The 20,912-nt window shown below is 45.5% G+C and overlaps 1 long non-coding RNA gene across 1 annotated transcript; it reads right to left on the bottom strand.

The window, feature by feature from the left end:
• Positions 1-707: 707 nt before the first annotated feature.
• Positions 708-2,769, bottom strand: LOC310636143. Its single transcript, XR_014491616.1, has 3 exons — positions 2,569-2,769; positions 1,649-1,775; positions 708-1,340 (listed from the first exon to the last, which is right to left on the bottom strand). It is a non-coding gene; the product is annotated as an uncharacterized lncRNA (long non-coding RNA).
• Positions 2,770-20,912: the final 18,143 nt, after the last annotated feature.

Genomic DNA, 20,912 nt, shown 5'->3' with positions numbered 1-20,912 from the left:
GCCTCTCCCCAGTGTGGATCCTTTCATGATCATTAAGTTTACCTTTCTGGAGAAAGGTCTTTCCACATTCCATGCATTTATAGGGTCGCTCCCCTGTGTGGATCCTTTGGTGGCAAATAAGATTACTCTTCCTAATGAAACTCTTTGCACATTGGGTGCATTTATATGGCCTGTCTCCAGTGTGGATCCTTCCATGAAATTTAAGACTTTCTTTCCAGGTAAAGGTCTTTCCACATTCCATGCATTTATATGGTCTCTCCCCGGTGTGGATCTTTTCATGGACATTAAGATTACTCTTTCTAGTGAAACTTTTTCCACACTGCATACAGAGGTTCCTCTTTCTGCTCAGACTGGAATCCACGAAAGATTTTACAGAGCTATGTGGTTTGCATTTCCAATATAGTTTCTCTGGTGAAACAGGAACAAAGGAGTTATTCTCCATAGTATCTACATAGTAGATACTATGGAGAATAGTATCTACAGGCATACATTTTTTCTTTGGTCTGGTTTCTGCCATAGTTATATAATTCAAATTCATGTTTTCTTTTTTCCACATTCCATGCATTTATATGGCCTCTCCCCAGTGTGGATCCTTTCATGATCATTAAGTTTACCTTTCTGGAGAAAGGTCTTTCCACATTCCATGCATTTATAGGGTCGCTCCCCTGTGTGGATCCTTTGGTGGCAAATAAGATTACTCTTCCTAATGAAACTCTTTGCACATTGGGTGCATTTATATGGCCTGTCTCCAGTGTGGATCCTTCCATGAAATTTAAGACTTTCTTTCCAGGTAAAGGTCTTTCCACATTCCATGCATTTATATGGTCTCTCCCCGGTGTGGATCTTTTCATGGACATTAAGATTACTCTTTCTAGTGAAACTTTTTCCACACTGCATACAGAGGTTCCTCTTTCTGCTCAGACTGGAATCCACGAAAGATTTTACAGAGCTATGTGGTTTGCATTTCCAATATAGTTTCTCTGGTGAAACAGGAACAAAGGAGTTATTCTCCATAGTATCTACATAGTAGATACTATGGAGAATAGTATCTACAGGCATACATTTTTTCTTTGGTCTGGTTTCTGCCATAGTTATATAATTCAAATTCATGTTTTCTTTTTTCGAATATTTTCTTTTTCTCATTTCTTTCTGATCTTGCTGGGATAGGAAGCCACAAACACCAAGAGAAATGCATGACCTATCCCCCCCATCTTCTGACTGTTTTCTCTTTAGCCTTTTGGTGTCTCTCTGATGCCCAAATAATAATTTGAATTCATTCTTCTCTATTTGAAGTAGATTTAACCTCGCCTGCTTGGCATTCTCATTCACAGGAGCATCATCTGGATGGGCGAAAAACAATATTCTGATTAGAATTTAGAAGACTGAGAGAGGTATCTCTCCCCCCCACCCTCAAAACATGACAAACGGGTAGAATCTACTTTTCCAGCCAGGATGTGATATTTGTAAATTGTTATCTAGGAGTCTCTTGATTGTATAAAAACAATTTTTTCAGCTACAAAACGGTAAGGCTTTGGTGTTGATCAGTCAATCTATTCAGTCACTTCCATGGAGTATATAGGAGATTTCTCAATTCTATGGTGAATATTTCTGCCATGGCATTTTACAGAGGTGAACATCCTGGCCTTACCCAGAGCAGCCATATTCCTAGAAACCTCCTGCATCACTTCTCTGCACAAGGCCTTCTGGCCAGAATCTAGCAGCCTCCACTCCTCATCCGTGAAGTCCATAGTCACCTCCATAAAGGAATCAGAGCTCTAAAAAGAGAAAAAAGCAGACAATCCCAGGAAACAGTTGAAAGCTCTCTCTCTTACTGCACACAACAGAAAACACACATGTGCAAGGGACCAAATGAACATTTTCTTTCAGGACAGATTCATGTCATCCTGTCCATAGTCCGTGGGGCTAGCAAACTGCAGCTGCACAAACCACAGCTTCCAGATTGTAGGATGCAACACAGCCAACACTGTGGAGCTTCTCACTGGCCTGGAGTAACTCAGTAAGTAGGTTTATGGCAGAAAATCCCTTAGACTTATCTGCCTCACTGACTAAATTTCTGAGAAAACAGGACAGAGCCACTAGGAACTTCTTTCCTAACCTATTTTAAATTTTGAGTAACGTCCCTGAAATCTCTTGAACAACAGTTTTATTGACACAGCCACTTAGTGTTGACTTACTGGCTCATCCTTAATGTGCTATACTTTTTTTGGTATACTTACAGACACATGACAAGGAAGCCAGGTGGGATAAATATTTAATAAAATAAACACTTCTCAGGTGTGTTTAATCTGTTGTTTCAATTCATATATTTCATCTCTGTTTTAAGTACTCTTAATACCATTTAGAAATATTAAACTCTTTCTACAATTAAATTACATTTCTAACACAAAGTTCCCTGCCTGTTAATTGTCTCCTGTTTGCATCTCCTGAAAGCCAAATGTAGGTGGACACCATGTTCAAATGCACATAGACTCAGCTTTTGGTATTAAACGCAGCTCATGATTTGATCAAGATGGAATGCTACTGTTCTGAGAAGAAACCTGCACTTACCTGGCAACGTGGCCAGAGTTGGGTCTTTCTGAAAAACAGCTCCTGAATAGAGCTGAATTGATCTCCTCTGCGCTGGAGCTCTGCTGAAATCTCCTCTGTGAACGGCTCCTACATCAGAAGAACAAGCTACTTCATGATCCACTTTCAGAGGACCATATCCATGTTATTTGCATTCCTTACCTTTTCCTTCCCTACCTGTTCTTCCCCAACCCAATTCAGAGACACTTCAGGGACTCTGCATGTGACTTATACATCTGAGTAAATGATGAACAGGGACTGTGTTTTTATGTACATGAAATGTAAGGGTGTGTTTATAAGTTTGTTTCTCTTACTATTGTGGTATTATACGACATATTAAATGTGGGTTTTCTATCAGAGGCCATTCACGTAATCCAGCTGCTTCCCCTTATCTAGATTCAGGTAATAGCAGATCCAGTGCTTTTTTGTAAAAGAAAAAGGTGCCGGAACTCACACATGTCATACAACCCGCCTTGCCTACCCTACAAGGTTCCATCCAAAAAAGGTGCCAGAACTCCGTTCTGAGTGTTCTATGAGAAAAAAAAGCCCTGAGCAGATCACAAAGTAAATACTGGTTATTATGAAATATGTGGATAATATCACAAAGGACACAGAGCTGTATGGAAGAGAAATGTTAAATTAGGAAACAGAAACATTTACCTCAGGAATAAAAAATTATTCAAATGTGAGTAATTCCAGAAAAGGCTGCAGTCATATTTTAGTCCTATTGCAGATATAGCTAGATCGCTAATCTTTTCTTTCTTCCCCCCCCTCCCCATGGAGCCCCCAGGATGAAGCCCCCCCCCCCCCGGCTCCTCCTCACCTGCCCCTTTCCCGGCTCTTCCCGCTGGGCTTGGCTGAGGAGGAAGCCTTCGGCCAGGGCCACCGCCTGCGAACAGCTTTCGGCTCCGCACTCCCTCACCCAGCTCGCCATCTCCGCGGGCAGCAGGGCCAGCAGCTGCTCCAGCACCACCAGGTCCAGCATCTCCCCTTTGCTGCTCCTCTCCGGCCGCAGCCACTGGCGGCACAGGCGGTGCAGGCGGCTGCAAAGCTCCCGGGGCGTCTCGGCCTCTTGGCTGCAGCCGTCGAGACCGCGGAAGCGCCGGCGGAGGATCTCTGTGCTGAGGGTGGCCTCCATCGGGTCTCCTGCTCGAGGGCAGCCAAAAGAAGCCCGAGGCAGTCCCAAATATCCCCCAGCACCTCCGAAACCCCTTCTCCGGTGTGCAGGAGGGCAGAAACGGGTCTCGGCTCACTCGGATCTTCTTCGCCTGAGAACTGTAAATCCTTCCCGCCAATTTCCTGCGCGATTCTGGGCTCACGGGGGTCAAGGAGCCAGAACGATAGATATGTGCTTCCTAGACAGGATCTGGTAGGAAGAGAATGAAAGGGGATCTTCCTTTTCCGCCCACCCGTAATATCTACTCCGCTGCTCTTTTTCGGAGGGAAGCGGGGTTCGCTGAAAGGTGGGGCTCTGCTTGGCCTCTGGGTCCAGCGCAGGACGAACGGATCCGGGGTTGAACGTCGGAAGGTGCCTGAAAGCTCCTTTTCCCACTGACCCCTTTCCTTGCAAAACGAGAGCTTCGTGAGTGAAGCCGCCTCCGTCAGATGCAGAGACTGACGCAGGATGGAAATCGGGGAGGGCGACGGGAGGAGAAGGCAGGTTGGATCCGGGGCTGCCAACGTGGGGAAGCCTCGCCCTCTGCCTCGCTCTGGAAGTTGTCAGGATGGCTGGAGAAGAGAGCTTCCTCTCCTCTGTGCTCCCTTCCTGGAGACGAGACTTGCTCTCTAGGCGTAAAGCGTTTCTCCCGGTGGTTCGTTTGCCGCGTTGCTAGGGCAGAAGTGAGCCTAGAAGACCGAGGGTTTCAGTTTAACCGAGCTGGCACCAATCCCCTCTTTTTCATGTCTCTGTAAATCGTGAGAGAGCAGATTATCTTGGAAAAAATCTTACCTATGTTAGTCAATACTGATTTCATGGCTTGTAATCAATTTATCAAGAATCTGTGTAACTAAGATCAGGAACAAAAAAAAACCTCCAATACCATATGATAATTAGACTTCTCACAGTACCAATTAAAGTATATTTTCTACAGGAATTCTACTTTATCCGTCATGTATTGAATTTATAGTATAAAAATATCTACCATTATTAAACATCCAAAGCTCTTTGAAAATCAAATCATTCTATTCACTTTAAGTCCTCTGCTAAATGAGAAGAAGTGAACTCAGAATAAAAGGTAGTAAAATAGGTTAATTACCACCACCACCACCCCGTCCCCCAAATTTAAATGTTTGTTGTAGGAGGCTTGTCTTTCTGGTCAAGCATTACATGTAGTTTGTAAATAGAAAACAAGAACTTCCAATCCCAACTCACTTCTGGCTGTTCCTATGGGCTTTGGGTGAAGAATTGCTGGGAAGAGGGAAGCCCCCCTGCTAAATTATATATTTTTAATCTGATTATCCTCCTGTCATGAATGTTTGCTTTTGTTATTTCAGAGGTATTGTAATTTTGTTGCTATATGTATTTGTATTTTTTTATTGCTTTCAACTGTAAGCTACCCAGAGTCTCTTGGTAGTCAGACAGGTGGCAAATAAATTTAATTCATAATAATAGTAATAATAGTTTCCATCAACTTATTGGAGAGTGGCTTGTGAGAATTCTTTATGTATTGTAATTGACTTCCTCATTGACTTTCAGGGAAGCCTGCAGAGAAATTGTAAATATTGATCACGTGATTGTAAGGCATTTGGCAACATGCGGAAAAATACTAGAGATACCTAAAAGATATCAAAACTGTGATTTGATATTCTATTGTAAAATATGGCTTTCTGGCGTGTTTGTACTCAGTACATCGAAAAATCTTGAGGGGAAAAAGGACTTTCCATCTGTTTAGTTTCTAACATTAAACACGTTTTCAAATATATAAGCTAAGCTCTCTTTGGTCCACCTAAACATATACATCTTTAGAATTTTTCTCTTGTAATCTTTTGTCTATTCTTTGCACTGATTTACAGTCTAAATATCCATGCTTTCTTCTTGCCAAAAATATTTGTCTAGGAAAATAAAAATAACTTCCTAATTCCCTGTTTGGTTAACAGGTTCTGTTCATGAAAAAGAGCATTTATTTCTGCTTATTAAGTACAAAGTTGATGCTACCAAATTTCCAGAATATCACAGAAATCAGATGCTCCATTTGAGATATGAATGCATGTTTGACTGTGTTTTTCTGCCTGTGCATCTTTGGGAAGATTGGGCGATTATTGGCTACTGAAATTGGCTTAGGTAAAGGATTGGAATTTGCATTCCTAGTCTGGGAATCCTGACTGGAGGAAGCATTTGACAGCCTTTTGAGCTAAATCCAGACAAGCACTAGAATGAATACTAGCGCCATCTCTACTGTGAGGCCACAATACAAAATCCTGAAACTGCAAGTATTCCTCCCCTCCTCTCCTTTTACTTTGAAAAATTAGGAAGTTTCTTCTACAATTCTTCCAATGGCCCATCACCCTCACAATCTCCTTGTGGGGACTAAGTTAACTTTTACATTATGGTTGTCCACCCCAAAGCTTATCCAACGTCTTCCAAAGTCATTCTCATTCTCCCATTATCCCATCCCTATCCATGTTCTCCAGAAGTCTTTTCTCGTTTGTTTGTAAAGAAAAACAAAGGCACATAAGAGTTTCTAATAAGGTTTGCTATTTTGTCAGTGAGAATGAATAGTTTGAATAATATCATCTGAGTCAATTAATTCCTGCATCAGAAGAAAGAAAGAGAAGAAAGAAAGAGAAGGAATTCTAGCCACTTCCTCAAAAGCTGGAGCTTCTTAATCCCTGAGGAGGCTGGGAGGTTGAAATAGTCTTGAGTTTCTTTTTTCCCAATGAATGATCTCTGAGTGGAAACAAACATTTGCCTAAAGAATAAATAAATCATCCTATAACTAAGGTCACTGATCTGCCCTCAGCAAATTTGATATTCAATTGCTTATAGCTTTTCGCCTGTGTGACCACTTGGATTGTAGATAATATTCCAGTTCAAACCAGATATTTTTTCCACTTTCTATGCATTAATAAACTTTCTGTCATGTCTAGATCCTTGGATAATGAATGACTTGTGAATAAAGGTCAATGCATTGATTCATTTTTCCCCTCTATCGTTTTATGAGAAGCCCATTATTCTCAGTGAAGCGTGTTCTTTATTTCATTCATTTATATTTTTCCGCTGTGTTGCTCCCTCTATGACAAGTAGAGGTGCTCTAATCAATAAAGGTTTTTTTTTCCACACTCAATACATTTCTGGGTTGGTTTCCCTGTGGATTCTTTGGTGGACACTAATGCCTCTCTTGTCAAAAGACTCTTTCTACCCTCTGTGAATTTATATGTTCTTTATGAGAACTGTGTTTTTTAAGTAAAGATCCTTCCATACTCTGCCCATTAATGTATCTCTCCCCAGTGTGGATTCTTTCATGACAATTAAGATGAGCTTTACGAGTAAAGCTCTTTCCACACACTGTGTGTTTGTATGTTTTCGTGTGGATACTGTGGTGATCAGTAATAGCGCTTTTTGAAAAAAAAGCTCTTTCCACACTTCAGGCTTTTGTACAGTTTCTCCTGTGTGGATACTTCAGTGGCTAATAAGATTACTTGTTACTGAACCTATTTCCACATTCCAGGCATATATACAGTTTATCCTCTGTGTAAATTCTTTCATGAGAATTTTTCTTCTTTACGAATAAAACTCTTTCCAGATTCTGCGCATTTATAATGTCCACAGAGCGGATCGCTTAGTGGAGTTTTAAGATTAGTCATCTTACTGAAACTCTTTCCATTCTGTATGCTTCACCAGCCGCAGGCCCAGGGTAGGGGCGGGGGCGTGGCGGTTATTATTAGGGAGAGTCTTTGTCCGTGAGTGGCCACTGTCCCTCAGATAGGCGGGTGTGAGTCTCTCCTTTTGAAGTGGGGTCCTGTTGATTACGTACCTGTCTCCCAGCTGCGTGTCATTGGTCCTGCCCAAGCTTCTCGACGTCTTGCCAGAGTTGGTGATTGAGTTCCCCAGGCTTATAGTTCTGGGGGATTTCAATCTGCCATCCGTGAGGCATCTGAGTTGGCCCGGGAGTTCATGGCTTCCATGACGGCCATGGACCTGACTTAAATAATTCAGGACCCGACCCATAATGGAGGGCACACACTCGACCTGGTTTTTATCTCTGGGCAGTGGATTAATGATCTGGGTAGGGGGGATTTAATCATCCAACCCGTCATGGTCCGATCATTTTCTTCTCTGGCTAGACTTTCAGTACGCTACCCCCCGCCGCTGGGAGGCGGAACCGACCAGGTGGTTCCGCCCCAGGCGCCTGATGGACCCTGAAAGGTTCCAGATGGAGCTTGGGACATTTCCTGCTTCCCTTGCCCATGACTCTGCCGAGGCCCTAGTAGAAAACTGGGAGAAGGTGGCTGCTGGGGCCTTGGATCGAGTTGTGCCTTTGCAGCCTCTGACCGGCGCAGACCCTGGGTGGCCCCCTGGTTTACTGAGGAGCTCCGGGAGATGAAGCGCCAGAAAAGACGCCTAGAGAGCTGTTGGAGGTCCAGCGGATCCGAATCTGATTGAACACAGCTAAGAACTTATCTTGTCTTACCTAGTGGTGATAGAAGCAGCAAAGTGTGTTTACTTTTCCACTGTCATTGCGTCTGCAGATAACCGCCCAGCCGCCCTGTTTAGAGTGACCTGCTCCCTGTTTAATCAGGGACCGAGGGATGACCCCTTGCAGGGTAGGGCTGAGGAATTTGTACAGTATCTGCAGGATAAAATCGCTCAGATCCGGACTAGCTTGGACTTCGACTGCGTGGAATCCGGTGGAGTGGAGAGGGCAGGTCTTGATCATACCATTTGACCCTGTGACTCTGGATGATGTGGACAGGATCATGCGTAGACTGAGCACTACAACTTGTTTACTGGACCCATGTCCCTCCTGGCTGGTTTTGGCCACCTGGGAGGTGACAGGGTGCTGGCTCCAGGAAGTTGTTAATGCTTCTTTGATGGTGTCTTCCCCTCCGCCTTAAAAGAGGCAGTGGTGAGGCACCTCCTCAAGAAGCCTGCTCTGGACCCGGCCTCGTTGAATAACTACCGTCCTGTCTCCAACCTTGGCTTTGTAGCAAAGGTTGTTGATAGTGTTATGGTGAGTCAGCTCCCGCAATTCCTGGATGAAGCGGACTATCTGGACCCGTACCAGTCTGGTTTCAGACCCAGCTCCAGCACGGAAACGGCATTGGTCGCACTGGTGGATGATCTCTGGCGGACCCAGGACAGGGGCTGTTCCTCTGTCCTGGTCCTACTTGACCTCTCTAGCTTTTGATACCATCGACCATGGTATCCTGTGACGGCTCGAGGGGTTGGGAGTGGGAGGCACTGTTTTACAGTGGTTCTCCTCTTACCTTTCGGGCCGCTCGCAGTTTGTATTGGCAGAGGGACACAGATCTACCCCGAGGCCCCTCACTTGTGGGGTGCCTCAGGGGTCGGTTCTCTCCCCCCTCCTGTTTAACATCTATATGAAGCCGCTGGGTGAGATCATCCGTGGCTTTGGGGTGAGGTATCACCAATATGCGGATGATACCCAGTTGTTCATCTCCACCCCAAACCAACCCAGTGATGCCCTTGATGTGATGTCCCGGTGCCTGGAGGCGGTACGGGTCTGGATGGGAAGGAACAGGCTCAGGCTCAACCCCTCCAAGACTGAGTGGCTGTGGATATCGGCATCTCGTATTGTCCAACAAGTTCCATCTCTTTTGATGGGGGGCAGGTATTGCCCCCCTCAGAAAGGGCTTACAACTTGGGTGTCCTCCTGGATTCACGGTTTAATTTGGAAGATCATGTAATGGCCATGACCAGGGGGGCCTTCGTGCACCAGGTTTGCCTGGTGCACCAGTTGCACCCCTTTTTGGACCAAGATGCCCTATGCACGGTTACCCATGCCCTCGTCACACACCTGGATTACTGCAATGCTCTTTACCTGGGGCTGCCCTTGAAGAGCACCCGGAGGCTTCAACTGGTGCAAAATGTGGCTGCACGGGTGCTTATGGGAGTATCTCAGTACTCCCATGTTATACCACTCCTGCGCGAGCTGCATTGGCTTCCGGTTACCCTCTGAGTGCGATTCAAGGTGCTGGTAATAACATTTAAAGCCCTGCATGGCTTAGGCCCGGGGTACTTGCGAGACCACCTGCTGCCATTGTCAACCTCCCATTGCCCGGTTCGCTCCCACAGTTGGCCTCCTCAGGGTTCCGTCGGCCAGGCAATACCGGCTGGCGACCCCCAGGGAGAGAGCCTTCTCTGTGGGCGTGCTGACCCTCTGGAATGAGTTGCCTCCGGAGCTGCGGACAGCCCCTGACCTTCGGTCCTTCCGCCGTGACCTGAAGACCTGGTTGTTCCAACAATCGGGCCTGGACTGACTACGATTTTTAATTAGGCTTTTACTGGGTTAAATTGTTTTGTAATTTTGTATTTATTGTTTAATTCTCTTTTTAAATTTTTTACTGTTTTTTAATTTTTATTGTTGTGAGCCGCCCTGAGTCCTCAGAGAGAAGGGCGGCATATACATTTAATAAAATGATAAATGATGCAGTTTCCTCTTTATGCTCAAACTGGAATCCCCCACCAGATTTTACAGAGATATGTAGTGTGATAAGCCTATTGGCTGGGAGACTGGAGCTCCCTGCACATGGTCTTGCATGGGATGGAAGGCCCTCCTCTCCTGTAACTGTCACGTTAAAGAGGAGGGCAGTGTAAAACCTAAGAGTGCCAAAGACACATGGGGATGGTTCCGCTACTTCTGCAGGTGGGGATGTACATGCGTACACGAGCACTAGCCTGCCACTTCTGCACCAAGTTCCAAAAGGTTCATGAACTAGTAGAGGGCAGTCCGTGGATTGGGGACCCATGATTTAGAGTATTTATCAGATTCTCTGGTCTGCCCTTGGGAAAGCACAGACAGCAAGATCCACTCCGTCAAGTGAGTTGTGGAATCAGCCATTTTCCGCAGTGCTGAAAAATGCCACCTGATTCTTATTCCACCTGGCTCTTGCCACTGAAGTTGAAGAGAAATGAGAGTGACATGCAGGAACTGCTGACTGAAAATGACAACTATGCTGGCAAAGAACCAATGCATGGGCAGGTCTGAGAAGTCAAAACCCTAGCTCTCATGCCTCACCAAGGAGTCCAAACAATGGACACGTGCTTCCTAGAGGGGCCTGATGAGAAGAGACCTTCCGTTTCTGCAAAAGTAGAGCTGCTGCTGAAAGACGCCTGGCTGGAGCGGTGATACATTTAAAACATGGGGAAGGAGCAATATTCTTGGTGCTGCCCTTCTTAATCGGGTCCCTGACTCTCCTCTGCCTTGCAGGAAATTCAGGAAGGCTGAGGTCAAAGCTAGGGATTTTTCTTTGTCTCCAAGTACAGCTTTGGATGGGTCCTAAATATCAGAAAACATCTGGTAGTGTGCCTTTTCCAACTGTTTCCTTAAAAGCCAAGAGCCTTGTGAGTGTAGCTCCCTTCCAACTCTTTTTCTCCTCTTAAAATGTTTTCCCAAGAGATTACTGGCCAGATGGAAACAGCAGAAGTGAGGCTGACTGAGGATCTCGGCTTGGCAGCTAGCACCAATCCCTTTTTTCCCATGACTCTATTTAAATGTACATCTTTGGAAAAACAAGGTGGACGACAGATTATCTTGGAGAAAATCTTTCTTATGTGGTCGCTAAGAGTCAACACTAACTCTCATTTGCTTCTCATTCAAGAAGGTTCCTCAGTCAAACATCCACCACATCTATCTATCCCAGGTCCATGGGAAGGGCTTGATTGGCGGATAAATATGCCAAATTAATTAATCTCAATGAATGACTCTGAGTGGCTTACAATTAAAATAACGTACAATTAAAACAATAAAATATTTTGAAAATAATAAAAAACCAATCCAAAATAAACATACAGCAGTCATGATACTTAGTCCGGTAACAATAAAGCCAGGAAAAAGAGGCATTGACTTCCCCTTGCTCGGGAAGGTTTTTAAAGCCCTCAGAAAAGCCAATAGTTTGAGGGCAGTTCTACTCTCCTAGAGGGAAGGATATTCCATAAGGCAGGGGCTACAGCAAAAAAAAGGCCATTCCTACTCCCCACCAAGCTGACATTCTTTGGCTGAGCAGATCTACAGCATGCCCAACTTGCTAGATCAAATTGACAACTAGAGACTCCTAGAAAAGGCAGCCCAACAGGTAACCCGGTCTCAGCCAGGAAGGGCTTTAAAGATGACAACTAGCACCTTGAAATGTGTTTGGGAAATACTGATAACAAGGGCAGCTCACGTTGTAGTAGTGTCTTATGTGCCTTATATCCAGAACCAGTTGCCACCCATGCTGCTGAATTCTGCTCTACCTTTCTTTCCCTCAACACAAGAGCAAGGCAGTTCCTAACAGCAGAAAACTGAGCTGCCACTAGTGCATCTATTCCAGGAAGAACAATGGTGGAGCCGATTTGTTCCCTACTCTAATCACAACAGGGTGGCCAGCCTAAGCAAAGAAGAATTTGGAGAATTCAGATAATTCCTGCTCTGGGCTTTGGGACAGGTCACCTGCTGTAGTTTGGTGATTTTCGCTTCTGTAGAAAAGAAGCCATGCAATGCAATAAGCCCATAGGTTGGGATACGGGAGTTCCCTGCACAGGCTGGAAAACCCTCCTCTCCTGCCACTGTCACCTTGGGGAGGAGGCCACCAGTTTCTGATAGTGTTAGCTGTCTCGGGACGGAGGCCCTTCAACATGCCATGAGACAGTCATGAGAGATGGGTACCTTCATGGTCAAAGTGGCCCCTTAGTGGAACCATTGCCTGAATTCTCCTCTCAATCCACCTGCTGTTACTTAGAAAGTTAGATGTGGGATATTGATGTTGTTTGCTTCACTTCAGCTGGGAGCCTGTCAGATCTCACAAGTGATTTGGAGTATTTATAAGAGTTTCTGGGCTACCCTTGGGGACGCTCAGGCAGCGAGATCCATTCCGTCAAAAGTCACCTGTGGAATGAGCCATTGTCCACAGTGCTGAAATCTTTAGTTATTGGCTGTTTCCTCTCTTCCATTCTTGTATTTGCTGCCCTGCTGTTTCTGTCCGGCTTCATTTCTGAAATTCCTACTGGCCCCCCCCTGCAACCTTCCATCCCATGCAAGACCGTATGCAAGGAACTCCAGTCTCCCAGCCAATAGGTTTATCGCACTACATATCTCTGTAAAATCTGGTGGGGGATTCTAGTTTGAGCAGAAAGAGGAAACTGCATACAGAACGGAAAGTTTCAGTAAGAATGGTATATTTGCCTACAAAATACCTGAGTCCTTCGGGAGAAGGGCGGTATAGATTAAATTAATAAAATAAATAAATAAATAAATAAATAAATAAATAAATAAATAAAAATAAAATCCCTACAGCCCCCTCTGCTTCCTCTATCCACTACAATGTAACAATTTGCTTCCTACGTTATCTCTCTCTCTCCCTAAACCACAGGTCGGCAACCTGCGGCTCCGGAGCCGCATGCGGCTCTTTGAGCCGTCTCTTGCGGCTCCCAGCCGCCCGGTGCGCGCGCACCTCTTCCAACGGGCAGTGGTGCGCGCTCACCTCTCCAAATGGAGAGTGGCACTGCCCGTTTGGAGAGGTGCACGCGCACCTCCCCGAATGGGCGGAGGTGCGCGCGCACCTCCCCAAACCTTTGGAGAGGTGCGCGCGTACCTCCGCGCGAATGGGCAGCGGTGCCGCTCTTTCAGGAAGCCCGCCGCGGCCCGTCTGTGAAGCTGCCGAAAGCGGCAGCTTAGCAGACGGGCCACGGCAGCTTCCGCAAAGAGCGGCGCCGCTGCCCATTCGCGCGGAGGTACGCGCGCACCTCCGGTCGTTCGGAGAGGTGCGCGCGCACCTCTCGGAATGGGCAGGGGCGCCGCTCTTTGCGGAAGCTGCCGCGGCCCATCTGCTAAGCTGCCGCTTTTGGCAGCTTCACAGACGGGCCGCGGCGGGCTTCCTGAAAGAGCGGCACCGCTGCCCATTCGCGCGGAGGTACGCGCGCACCTCCGGTCGTTCGGAGAGGTGCGCGCGCACCTCTTGGAATGGGCAGGGGCGCCGCTCTTTGAGGAAGCTGCCGCGGCCCGTCTGCTAAGCTGCCGAAAGCGGCAGCTTTGCAGACGGGCCGTCGCCATCGGGCAACCGGGAACCGGTTCCATCTCATTTTTAAAAAAATGGCAGCCGCGTGTGTCCACGCATGCGCAAAAAAACTTTTTGCGCATGCGCGTGCATGGACACACGCACGCGGCTCCCTCTTTTTTTAATTTGTGATGGAACCGGTTCCCAGTGGCTCTTTTTCTTTTTTAGGTTGCCGACCCCTGCCCTAAACTGTCAGCTAGAACAAGGGAGAGAATAAGGAATGTAACCTCAGTGCTTGGTTTATTTCTACGCTCTCAGAGAAAGGTGTGAAGAGCCACCGACCATAGCTGCACGAACTGGAGACGGGCCAATGTTATCTCCCATTTTCTCACGATGGACCTAACACCTGGGGATTGAACATCCCACACCGACCGGGGGGACTATGGGGTAGGGTCTTGCTTGGGGATACCTTAACCTATCGTTCTGCACGGGAAATCTCAGATCCTGTCTATTATGCCTGCTATCAACTACTTTTAATAAAAGTTCCTGTTGGAAGAAACCATTCCAAGAGTTCAGCTTTCTTAAAATGTGGGATTGAAGTGGGTCCTGACAAGGGTAGAGAATGAATTGTGGCCACTTCCCCAATCTCTGGTTTTTACACCCCTCAGGGAGGTTGGAGATTTCATGAATTATCTCACAGCGGGAACAGAAGTACCGTGTTTCCCCAAAAGTAAGCCTTCTCTCCAAAGTAAGCCCCAGCTAATTTTCAGGGGTAGGCCTAATATAAGCCCTCACTCCAAAAGTAAGCCCTACTTAGGAGCCTGCACACACTGCCCGATTCCGTCTGGTTTCACCAGACACAAGGTAAGGGGGGGGGAGCTGCCAGTACCTCTGCGATGAGGCAAAGCTGATGGGGGATTGGGGATCTGACCAATGTGCCCTGATAGCCAATGGTATTTATTTTATTTTTATTTTATTTTAATTCCATTTATATCCCGCCCTTCTCCGAAGACTCAGGGCAGCTTACAAGCTTAGCAGTAGCCTTCATTCTATGTATATGCCTGCTTATTAGGGCTTTCACACACCGCCCCCCAAGCGGCATTATTACAAAGTCAGCTTAATCGCCCCCAACAATCTGGGTCCTCATTTTACCTACCTCGGAAGGATGGAAAGCTGAGTCAACCTTGAGCCTGGTGGGATGCGAACCTGAACTAATTGCAGGTATACCAGTACCTTACCACTGCCCAGCTTGTTTCACGGAACACGTACCTCTGTGAGCGGGCGGGGTATGTGCTTGTCATGCTTCTGTCAGAGCCTGAATCTGCTAAGGAAAATGAGCTGGAACAGGAGCCTATGGAGCTCGAGGGAGAGGTGTCTGTGGCTTCAGAGGGACGTGGGGAAGAACAGGCCAAGACAGGCCAGAGCCTTTCAGGATTGGGACAGGATGAACATGACAGAGCTCCCACCTCCTTCTGATCCTAGAGCATGAAGTGGAGAGAAGGAGGAAACAACGCAGGCAGGCTCACCTACTAAGGAGGAGAGCATCCCACCCCTCTCCACAAGGCACACCTGGAGACTGAGACTTGAGGAGATGCTGTGGGGAGGGGCATTTGTCAGGAACAAACGCTGATTTCTTGGAGTTTTGTGTGCTGTTGCTGATCTTGGAAAGAACTCTCTGATCTCTTGCTCTGTGTTGTGATTTCTGCTTGGAAACCCTGAAACTCGGACCATTGGGCTGGCTGACAAATTAGATTTGGTGTTCAAAGACCTCGGATTGAATTTTGGCTTCTCTTCTGAAACTGCTCACAGAAGCTTGTATTTCCACAGACTCATTAGATTTTGGATGTATGTATCTTTCCTTGTTATCTATGTGGCCTTGAGTAAATTACTCTTCTAATCTGTGTGTTCATTGAAACCTGAAGGAGTTAACAACTTGTGAAACTACTTGCAGCCAGAGGCTGCTGAAGGTATGTGTGATGACCCAGGGCACAGCACAGAGGCAATACAGTCAGCTGGCAATTCAAACAGCCCTTTAATTGCTCCTAATTTTCCCCAAATGCTCCCACATTTCTGGCCATCCTCCAACAGAAGACACACAACACTTCAGCCGACTCTGGCTGCAAGTACTTGCACATACAGTCTGATTAGAAGAGGAATGTACTCAAGGCCACAGAGATAACAAGGAATGACACATACATCATAAACCTAAGGAGTCTGTGTGAATACAAGCTTGCCTGAGCACTTTCAAAAGAGAAGCCAAAATACAGCCCGAGGACTTTAAACATTCAAGCAACATTGTCAGTCAGTCCAATAGTCAGTTTCCAGGTTTCCAAACAGAAATCACAGAACAAGAGATCAGCAACAACACACAAAACTCCAAGGAATCAGTATTTGTTCCTGACAAATGCCCTTCTCCACAGCATTTCCTTTTATCTCAGTCTCCAGGTGTGCCTTGTGGAGAGGGGCCGGACAGTCTCCTCCAGAGTAGTTGAGCCTCAAGAAGAAAGGCATCAGTAAGGTCACTGATCCAACATCAGCAATTTCCAAATTCTAGTGCTTGTCCTGTTTCTTTTGTGCAGCTACATGGATGGTAAACAAGATTCCATACAAACCAGGTTGTTGCACATTCCATGAATTAGTTAGCTCTCTGCCATGTCTGGATTGTAGGATGAAAATTAAGTTGATTGCTGAGAATAAAGCTCATTCCATGGATTTCATTTATTTTTCCTGTGTGGATCATTTTAGGAGAATTAAGCACACTCAGTGATGGTGGTTCCACTTCTCAGATACTTCCAATTTTATCCTGTGTGGATGCCACTGTGACAACCAAAGGTGCTGCAATGATTAAAAATATATTTGCACTTGGTGCTCAGCACTTTAGGACAAAAACCTTGCAGAAGTCGGGCACTTTAGACAAAAGACCTGATAGACTCCTGTGGTTCATGACAATTTTTTATTTTTGAGTAAAGTTCTTTCCACAATCCATGAAATTGTATGCTCTCTCTCCAGTGTGCATCCTTTTATGAAGTTTAAGATATCCTTTTCGGGCAAAGATATTTCCACATTCCATGCATTTATATGATTGCTCCCCAATGTGAACCTTCTGGTGGTGATTAAGTGTATTCTTGCTAATGAAGCTCTTTCCACATTCTGTGCATTTATATGGTCTCTCCCCAGAGTGCATATTTTCGTGACGATTAAGATTTCCACTCCTGGTAAAGGTCATTCCACATTTCATGCATTTATATGGTCTCTCCCCAGTATGGATCCTTTCATGAAGATTAAGATGTCCTTTCTGGATAAAGGTCTTTCCACATTCCATGCATTTATATGAACTCTCTCCAGTGTGCATCCTTTTATGAAGATTAAGATATCCTTTTCGGGTAAAGGTCTTTCCACACTCCATGCATTTATATGATTGCTCCCTAGTGTGAATTTTCTGGTGCTGATTAAGTCTATTCTTGCTAATGAAGCTTATTCCACATTCTATGCATTTATATGGTCTCTCCCCAGAGTGCATCCTTTCATGACGATTAAGATTTCCATTCCTGGTAAAGGTCATTCCACATTTCATGCATTTATATGGTCTTTCCCCAGTATGGATCCTTTCATGAAGATTAAGTTTTCCTTTCTGTATAAAGGTCATTCCACATTTCATGCATTTATGTGGTCTCTCCATGGTGTGAATTTTTTGGTGGCGATTAAGTTTATTGTTGCAAATGAAACGTTTTCCACATTCTGTGCATTTATATGGTCTCTCCCCAGTATGGATCTTTTGATGAAGACTAAAATGTCCTTTCTGGATAAAGGTCTTTCCACATTTCATGCATTTATATGAACTATCTCCAGTGTGCATCTTTTTATGAAGATTAAGACATCCTTTTCGGGTAAAGGTCTTTCCACATTCCATGCATTTATATGGTCTCTTCCCGGAGTGCACCATTTCGTGACGTTTAAGATTTCCATTCCTAGTAAAGGTCTTTCCACATTCCATGCATTTATATGGTCTCTCCCCAGTGTGGATTTTTTGGTGGCGATTAAAATTACCTTTGCTATAGAAAGACTTTCCACACTGCATGCACAATTTCCTCTTTTTGCTCAGACTGGAATCCCCCCCGAATTTACAGAGGTATGTGATCTGTCTTTCTTATACAGGTTCTTTGGTGAAGTTGGAGTGAAGGAGTTATTCTCCATAGTGTCTAGAGGCTTGTAGTTTTTCTCTAGTCTGGTTTCTGCCATATTTATGTTATTCAAATTCATCTTTTCGCTTTTTCTATATTTTCCTTTTCTCATTTCCCTCTGAACTTGCTGAGATAGGAAGCCACAAATACCAACAGGAAGAGAAGTGGATGACTTCTCCACTCCATTTTCTGGCTCATTTCTCATTAGCCTTTTGGTGTCACTTTGATGGCCTAGGGTTAGTACTTCTAATTCATTCTTCTCTATATGGAGTAGATTTAATCTTCCTGGCTTGTCGTTCTCATTCACAAATACTTCATCTGTTTCGGGAAAAAGAAAATATTTTGATTAGAATTTAGAAGCTTAAAGAGGCATGTCCTCCCCCACTCTCTTTGTTCCAGGTTTGGTACAATCCAGTTGTCTAGCCAGGATGTGATATCTGCAAATTGTTATCTAAGAGTCTCTGATTGTACAGAAAGATTTTTTTCAGCCAAATTTATGATGAGTATTTTTGCCACAGCCTTATAGAGAGATGAACATCCTGGCCTTACCCAGAGCAGCCATATTCCCCGCAACCTCCTGCATGACTTTTCTGCAGAAGGCCTTCTGGGTAGAATCTAGCAGCCTCCACTCCTCATCCGTGAAGTTCACAGTCACCTCCTTAAAGGCATCAGAGCTCTAGAAAGAGAAAAAAGCAGACAATCCCAGGAAACAGTTGAAAGTTTTCTCTCTTACAGAAAACGCACATTCGCAAGAGAGCAAATGGACATTTTCTTTCATGACAGATTCATGTTTTCATTTCCACACAGGCCTTGGGGCTGGGAAGCTGCAGCTGCACAAATCATGGCTTAGTTGCTTCCAGGTTGTAGACTGCCACATTAGCACCCTTGGGGAGCTTCCCAGTGGCCTGGAATAACTGAACAAATAGGTTTTCGGCAGAAAATCCCCTAGACTTACTCACTGACCAAATTCCTGAGAAAACAGGACATAGTCACTAGGAACTTCTTTCCTAATCTATTTCAAAATATTGGTAACATCATTAAAATCCGAAGTCACTTGACCACAGTATTATTGTTGCATTCACTTAATGTTAACTTATTGGCTTGTCCTTCATGTGGTCTACTTTTGCTAGTATACTTACAGTCACTTTACAAGGGAGATGGGTAGCAAAAATATTTAACAAAATAAAGAAACACCAGTTCTGAAGTATGTTTGATCCCATTGTTATTGTTTCAATTCATGGGTTTCATTTCTAACTCGTTTAAGCATAATTTTGAATAGTATTATGGAGGGCTAAACTCTTTGTACAAATAAATTACATTGCTCATACAAAGTTCCTCCCTGTTGTCTCGTTTACATCTCCAGAACAATTTTGAAAGCCAAATGTGGGTGGACATTTTATTCAAATACACACACTCAGCATCTGGTATTAAACACAGCTCATGAATGGATGGAGCTGGAACGCTACTGTTTGCAGAAGAAACCTACACTTACCTGGCAAGGTGGCCAGAGGTGGGGCCTCCAGAAAAAAAACTCCTGAATAGAGCTGGATCTATCTCCTCCACCCCAAAACTCTGCTGAAATCTCCTCTGTGAGCAGCTCCTGCATGTGAAGAACAGCTTGATTCATAATCCATTTCCAGAGGACTATATCCAAGTTAGTTCACATTCCTTACACTTCCCTACTTGTACTTCTCAAACACAATTCAGACAGAATTCAGGGACTTCACATGTGACTTATATTTCTGAGTAAATTATGAATGAAGGGGAGTTATTTTTTATTTTAATTCCATTTATATCCCGCCCTTCTCCGAAGACTCAGGGCGGCTTACAAGCTTAGCGGTAGCCTTCATTCTATGTATATGCCTGCTTATTAGGGCTTTCACACACACACCCCAAGCGGCATTATTACAAAGTCAGCTTAATTGCCCCCAACAATCTGGGTCCTCATTTTACCTACCTCGGAAGGATAGAACAGTTAGAATAGCAGGGTGTGTTTTCATGTACATAAACTATAAGGGTGTGTTAATTAGCTTAATTCTGTTACTATTGTGGTATTATAGGGCTTATTAAATGTGGCTCTGTCAGAGGCCATTCACATAATCCAGTTGTATCCCCTTATCTAGATTCAGATAACAGATCACAACATTATTATGACATATGTGGATAACATCCCAAAGGATGTTAAGGAAGGTTAATTAAGGAAACAAGAAGAAATTAGTTCTCCAAATAGGGAGAATTTCAGAAAAGGCTACAGAGTCATATTTTTAATCCCTTTGTCGTCTTGCAGAAGTGATTAGATTCCTGATCTTCCCCCTCCCCACCTCCTATGGAGCTCCCAGGATGAAGCCTCCCCCCCCCCCGTCCTCCTCACCTGCCCCTTTCCCGGCTCTTCCCGCTGGGCTTGGCTGAGGAGGAAGCCTTCGGCCAGGGCCACCGCCTGCGAACAGCTCTCGGCTCCGCACTCCCTCACCCAGCTCGCCATCTCCGCGGGCAGCAGGGCCAACAGCTGCTCCAGCACCACCAGGTCCAGCATCTCCCCTTTGCTGCTCCTCTCCGGCCGCAGCCACTGGCGGCACAGGCGGTGAAGGCGGCTGCAAAGCTCCCGGGGCGTCTCGGCCTCCTGGCGGCAGCCGTCGAGACCGCGGAAGCGCCGGCGGTGGATCTCTCGGCTGAGGGTCGCCTCCATCCCTGGAGATCCTTTCAGGTCTCCTGCTCGAGGGCAGCCAAAAGAAGCCCGAGGCAATCCAAAATGTCCCCTAGCCCCTCCGCAGCCCCTTCTCCGATTTGCAGGAGGGAAGAAATGGCTCTCCGCTCACTCACTCTTTACCCGCCTGAGGAGAGCAACGGCAAATCTTTCCCGCCAATTTCCTGGGGCTCCTGACCTCAAATGACAGAACAAGGAGCCAAAACGATAGATTTGTGCTTCCTAGAGTGGACCTGGTATGAAGAGAATGAAAGGGGATCTTCCTTTTCCGGCCTCCCACAATATCT

The sequence above is a fragment of the Vipera ursinii genome (assembly GCF_947247035.1).
Source record: "Vipera ursinii genome assembly, chromosome: 2".
NCBI lineage: Eukaryota > Metazoa > Chordata > Lepidosauria > Squamata > Viperidae > Vipera > Vipera ursinii.
The sequence above is the reverse complement of the archived record's forward strand: the minus strand, read 5'-3'. Positions and strand labels throughout refer to the sequence as shown.